Source organism: Solanum pennellii, chromosome 5 (assembly GCF_001406875.1).
Source record: "Solanum pennellii chromosome 5, SPENNV200".
Taxonomy (NCBI): domain Eukaryota; kingdom Viridiplantae; phylum Streptophyta; class Magnoliopsida; order Solanales; family Solanaceae; genus Solanum; species Solanum pennellii.
Genome location: NC_028641.1, coordinates 5780190 through 5786875, shown reverse-complemented (window position 1 = coordinate 5786875; position 6686 = coordinate 5780190). Strand labels below are relative to the sequence as shown.

The 6686-nt window shown below is 29.4% G+C and overlaps 1 non-coding gene across 1 annotated transcript; it reads right to left on the bottom strand.

The window, feature by feature from the left end:
• Window positions 1–74, bottom strand: TRNAI-AAU. Its single transcript has one exon. It is a non-coding gene; the product is annotated as a tRNA-Ile (tRNA).
• Between the last annotated feature and the right edge of the window lie 6612 nt (window positions 75–6686).

Genomic DNA, 6686 nt, shown 5'->3' with positions numbered 1-6686 from the left:
TGGCCCATGCAGGTCTCGAACCTGCGACCTTCGCGTTATTAGCACGACGCTCTAACCAACTGAGCTAATGGGCCCACATTTACGTGTACTAAATAAATTTAATTATTAATGTGGAAAATAACATCAAAGATTAATAAAAGGCAAGTAAAATGAACACGATGGAGTATAAAAGTAGAGTTAATGATGATAAACATATTAAATTATTATTTTTTTCATGTGTTTTACATATGTTAGTTAACTATAGATCTCTTTTTCTACCTAGACTAGATTATTATAATTTATATATTAAAAAACATCTAAAAACTGATTAGACTCAGTTATTTTCGTTTTCTATCTAATCAAGTATCATAATCCATTTAACTACATATATTCTAATACATAAATGATGATATTTTAAATAAATTAATATATAGATGAGTAATCAAGTAATATTTTTTAATGATAATTAAAATATGAAACACGAAAAAAAAATGTTAAGTTCATACATATTTGTGATGACTACCTCCATAAAATAATGTAGACATCTTTTCTACCTTTTTTGACATGAAATAAATGAAAGGAGCCAAATGCATTTCGCCAATAAGAAAACGATTTGTATAATTATATTGTGGACCCTTCTTTCCTTCCATCAATTTTTTTTTTCGGTTTTTGACTTCTTGTAAATTATTTAATACTTTTTTTTAGAGACGTAGTTTGATTGGACACGATAATTAATAAGAATAATATACGTTTAAAACTTGTATTCTTTAACGTATTGTATAGATTATATATAACATTTGTATATGACCCTGAAATCGAAATATTTGATTTGCAAGAATGTTACTTTTTAGGGTTTCAATATAATTTTCACTATTTTTTTTAATTAACTATAATATTGTTTGTACTATTTCTTTTTAATTAGCTCTATTAGTAGGTAGATGCTACCTAGAATGCTAGAATATTTACCTTTGCTTTGTCCTTAAACAATTTCTAATACAATCAAGGGATCTTAACATTTTTGGTGTATAAAATAATGTATATATACACTAATCAAGAAGGGGATTTAGGATAATTATTGATAATAACTTAATTATTTTTAAATATATATTTTTAGCGTTAACTATTAACATTCTTTATAAATGTCTCTAAAGCCTATAACGATATTGGATCTGATAACAATTATATCAATTAATGTTGGTAAAGGTATTAACTCTCTTCGTTAATGTGTATATTCATTACCGATAAAAATTATTTTTGCTATAGTAATATACAAATTATAAAATAAAGATTAGTACGTAAGTATTATTTTTCTTGTGAACTTTGTGGGACTATTGCATACTATAAAAATGAGTATAATTTTTTTCATTATACCATGTTTGGTAAAATATTTTTAAGGTACGGTGGACTTCAAGAGACAGATATATGTCAAAATAATATTTAAAAAATGTAATTATACATAAATACTTATAATTTTTTAATTCGAGAACATGACTTTAGACAAGCAAATATCAAGATCGAAGATTAATTAGTTGGTAGTCTTAATGATCAATTTCATAAGGCAAGCACATTAAGAAAAAAAGAGAGGAAATACTCTTTCTTTCTTTCTTATTCTTAATTCTTAACTAATATTACTTTTAAGAGAATAATTTATGGATTTATATTATTGTTGATGTTTAACCAAATTCTCAAAATTAATTAATATTGAAAAAGTGTTTTTTTTTCTCTATGAGAATCAGGATTGTATTTGATAAATACATATATAAAAAAGTACTTTTTAGTATTCATTTTTATTTATCTAAATTTTTAAAAGGTTTCACCTATTTTTACCGATTTAAAAATAAAGAGATCTCTTTTATTCCAGCAGCTATTACTTATCTTCTTTGTTTCCTAATAAATTAAAATTCCCTCCTTTGATTCTTGAGACAAGAAAACTAACAACAAGAATAGAAACTATCCATTTTTTAAATATCCATTATCATGATAATATACTTTTATTCCTTCTAAACAATATCATGTTAGGGTTTATTTTGGATCATAAACTCTATATTCTCTCTAATTCCATAAACAATGGATACTTGTATAGAAAAAGAGGAACATAATTAATTGATGGGGCACCTAATTCCTTTTTTTTTTAAGTCACAAATTAGCCCTAATAATAACAAGGGAACAATTGGTATGTCATACGAACACAAGTTGTCATAAATAAAACTATAGTATTGTTTTATATATTCCATATTTGGTTACTAATTATTTTATTATAACTTAAAACTTTAAGGTCAGAATTAGTTATTTTTGTAAGATCGTAAAATAATAATAATATTGAAATTAATTATGTCGAGATAAATTAAAATAGTACTTATAGGTTTCTTAAATCCTTTCTACTAAATAAAGTGGAAACTATTATGAATCACTATAACAAAAATAATTTTTAGCGACATTAAATATTGTTACTAATAAACAGTGCTAAAGTTTTTATCGGCATTAGTTAAGTGTTATTAGAATCAATGTCGCTAAAGGCTTTAGGGACATATACAAAGAGTGACAATTGCCGCTAATAATATATTATTAGCGGCAATTAAAAATTAAATACCGCTAATGGTCATTTTTGTTGCAGTGAATGTTATAACAAATCGCGGGGAAAGGTTAATAAGCTACAAATATCGTCAATAATTTTATATGAAAATATGTATTTATATTGAAAAACCGATTACGTCTATCGTTTATTTCATATCACCTTTTTTTTTCCTTTCAAATTTAAGAAATAACTGATAGACTATATTGGTGATTTCATTTAAAAGATAAAGTAGTATGATTTTTGTCATAGACTGTGTCGTATTGTCCATCAAAAGTTTTGTACCGATGCTTCTCTTAGGAAAAATATACACTTTAATTTTGTCAGCGTATAAAAGTTAAACTCTTACAATTTTACGTGATAGTGATTTAAAAGTTTGATTCAGCATTCGTCAGAAAAAATCCTATTTATAGTCGTTATTTTTCAACGTCATTTATATAATATTAATTATGATAAATGTTTTCTATATGATTAAGATGGTGATTTACTTAGATAGTTAAAATTTTCATGATAATGATGGCTGATCAAAAGCAATAATTTATGGACTTTCCACATTATGTCCAATTTTGGATAAATGAAATTCCATTCCAAATAGGTAATGCTGCCAAAACCTCCTTTGTGGACTTATTTGCTAATCCAATTCCAAATTGGATTCTAATTTAATAAATCAAGAAACATAATTTATTTATTTTTTTAAAAATAAAAAAAATGAATAAACTTAATCATATTTTTTGTCCTAATAAAATAGTATTTAATTAAATTAATGATTATTTGAACAATAAAATTATCTAATTTAATTATCAAATAAAAAAATAATTTAATCCTGTAGAAAAGATCAAAACACTTATTAGTCTGTGTTTTCATAATTATTTCTTTTTCTCTACAAAATTATTATAGTATTTACTAAAATTATTAGACTTTATATACCTAGCAAAAAGAGTTTCGATTTTATCTGCTTTCAGCTTTCCAATGGCAAACAAAGGAGGAACTACCCATATCAAAAAAGAGTTCACAACTACGATTTCATAGGTTCAATAACAAGCAAATGTTAATAAAAATATGTTCAAAAATTCAGATGTGAAATCAAATTTAGGGCATAATTTATTTACTCATATCTCTAACATTTTATATGTAAGTGGATACTACCAAATTAATATTTCACTATCTGCGTATAGAAGTTGAACTCTAAAGAAAATGATCGTTTGTGATAGCGATTTTAGAGTTAGATTCAAAGTATAGTTAGGGCTGGATGTAGAGAGTTAATTTTGTATTTATAAATTTTAAATCATAAATCCGCCTCCGCGTATGGTCTTTTTCAATGAAGTGATTCAGTTCAATGGAACTCAAATTTTATTTGTGGTAGGAATTTTATATCAAGTCACTAATTTATTTTGATAACCATCGAGTTAGTAGTTAAAATTTTGATATTGATATGTTTTAAGATAGAATTGTGTTGAATGCCTTGAATCGGACCCGTTACAAACAGAAAGGACGGGGGTCTCATTTATGGAGGTGATACTCAGTGCTTGGTTACTGGCTATTCTGATTCTGACTATGCTGGAGATGTTGACACAAGAAGATCGATGACTGGCTATGTGTTTACCCTTGGAGGATCTGTCGTCAGTTGGAAGGCAACTTTGCAACCTACAGTGACTTTGTCTACTACGGAAGCGGAGTACATGGCCTTGACAGAGGCTGCAAAAGAAGGGATTTGGCTGAAAGGGCTGGTTAGTGATCTTGGTCTGCATCATGATCAGGCTACGGTGTATTGTGACAGTTTGAGCGCAATTTGTCTAGCCAAGGATCAAGTCCATCATGAGAGAACCAAGCATATTGACGTAAGGTATCATTTTCTGAGAAGTGAGAAGAGAATCAAGGTGAAGAAAGTAGGAACTGCTGATAATCCTGCTGATATGTTCACAAAGCCGGTTCCACAGAGCAAGTTTCAACACTGTTTGGACTTGCTCAACATCAGAAGCTGTTAATTGCCCTGCGGGGCAATTCTGAGGAAGAGGGGGAGGCCTGGCACTATCATAGTGCGTCTGAAGAATCTGTTCGGAGAATTCAAGTCAAGGTGGAGATTTGTTGAATGCCTTGAATCGGACCCGTTACAAACAGAAAGGACGGGGGTCTCGCTGCCCGGTCAGCGAGTCCGGGGGTCCAGGGGGGCGACGCGCCCCCTGGCCTGGGGGTCCGGGGGGGCGGAGACGCCCCCGGCCCGACGGTATACAATGTTGTTGTATTGGGCCCTTAATTATCTGTTAATTCTGTATGTTGGGCCCAAGCCTGTTAGGGCGTAGCTTAGCACTATATATAGACGCTATGGCAAACCCTATTCTGTAATTCTGTTCTTGCCTCTCCTTAATAAAAACTGCTCTCCCTCTTCCCGTGGACGTAGCCAATTTATTGGTGAACCACGTAAATCTGTTGTCTTGTTTTTCGCGTTTATATTTTCTCGTATTATCTCGAATTCCGCATAACAAATTGAATACATAAAAGGTAGATATGGTACATAAACTATTGTGCTTATGTAGAATTTGGGGGAGAAACGTTATATAACGTAAAGTATAGTAGACAATTTATTTTAACGTATATATATCAATGATTATTTTTGCGATTTAAATATATATAACGGATAGATCACACAATAATAAATATTAGTGTTGCTCATCGAAAACTCCGATGCACTAATGTTTACCACTAATTCTTACGATAGATAACAAACACATCTAAACATTATTAATTAAGTGTATATATAGAACATATTTTAAACTTATTCTATAACTGGATTTCAGTTTTAAAAAAATAATTATGTGTCATGATGTCCCAAAGTTAGTTGCACTCTAAAAAAAGCTTAAAGGTTTTTAACCAAAAATAACTTCTTGACTATAACAAATTATAGTTGGAATTAATAATCCAAAACATATTAAAATTGATATTTTAAAACAAGTTTCACACCTTAATGTAGCAATCCATCCGGTTAGTGATATTGTCCGCTTTAAACTTACGAATGTACGTTTTTAAAATGTGTTATTAGTGGGTAAGACATACTTACTTAAAACACGTCATTAGTGAATAAGATTTGTTTACTTATATACCCAACATCTCTCATATATTTTGCTGATATGAAATTAGTTATCTTAAACCGGGATGTCAGTACACTTAACTATCATTTGTATCTTTTTTTTTATATGAGCCATTATCATTTACATATAAAAGCGCACCTTGAAGCTGGTTAAGCTTATAAACTATAAATTGATCATTTTTTCTCGTTTAATAATCAATATCTACTTAACAAGGCCTGTTTAATAGATGATAATAGTTTAAGTAGAAAAATGAAATTGTCACTTTTTTACGATTTTAACGTTTCAACTATCAATTGTAATATGCTCATCCATTACATATTTTAAAGAGAACAAAGAACCATTAAAAGGTTAAAAACTTATTATAAAGTTAAATATTTTTGCAGTATATATGAAAGGACCTTACAAGTTACAACTAAATCTTTTGAAAGAAAAGTATCGGTCACTACTAAGTTTTCCAAGAAAAACAACAACAAAGGAACAATCTTTTACTACCACAAGGGGATGTGACTGATTGATAGAATCCATTCATTTTAATGGGAGGGCCTTTTTTTTTTTAAAAAAAAAGATTCAAAATATAAAAAAGTAAACATACGGAAAAAAAGGATAAGAAAATTTATCAACGTATACATAAGAAAAGTTGCATACCGCCAAATAGACATGATACATAAAAATGACCTTTAACTTGACGTCAGTTGGTAACTATATGCGCACAAGTAGATACTTAAATTTGTATAAGATTGAACAAATTGACACATTCATCCTACATGGCACCCTACATGAAAATTTTGTTTCCTACGTGGCGTCCTACGTGTATCATGTCATGTATGACACGTGTATATACTTGTTCAATTTTATACAAGTTTAAGTGCCTACTTGTGCGCATCCAAAGTTGAGGGTCATAGTTGCCGACTGACGCCAAGTTAAGAGTCATGTTTATGTATTATGCCCTCCAAATAACATAGATTTGAAGAAGCATGGTATGCATGTAGATCTTACTTCTCGTAAAAATGGTTTTCAATACGAATAGAGTAGTCTCAGCTCAAGTAAAA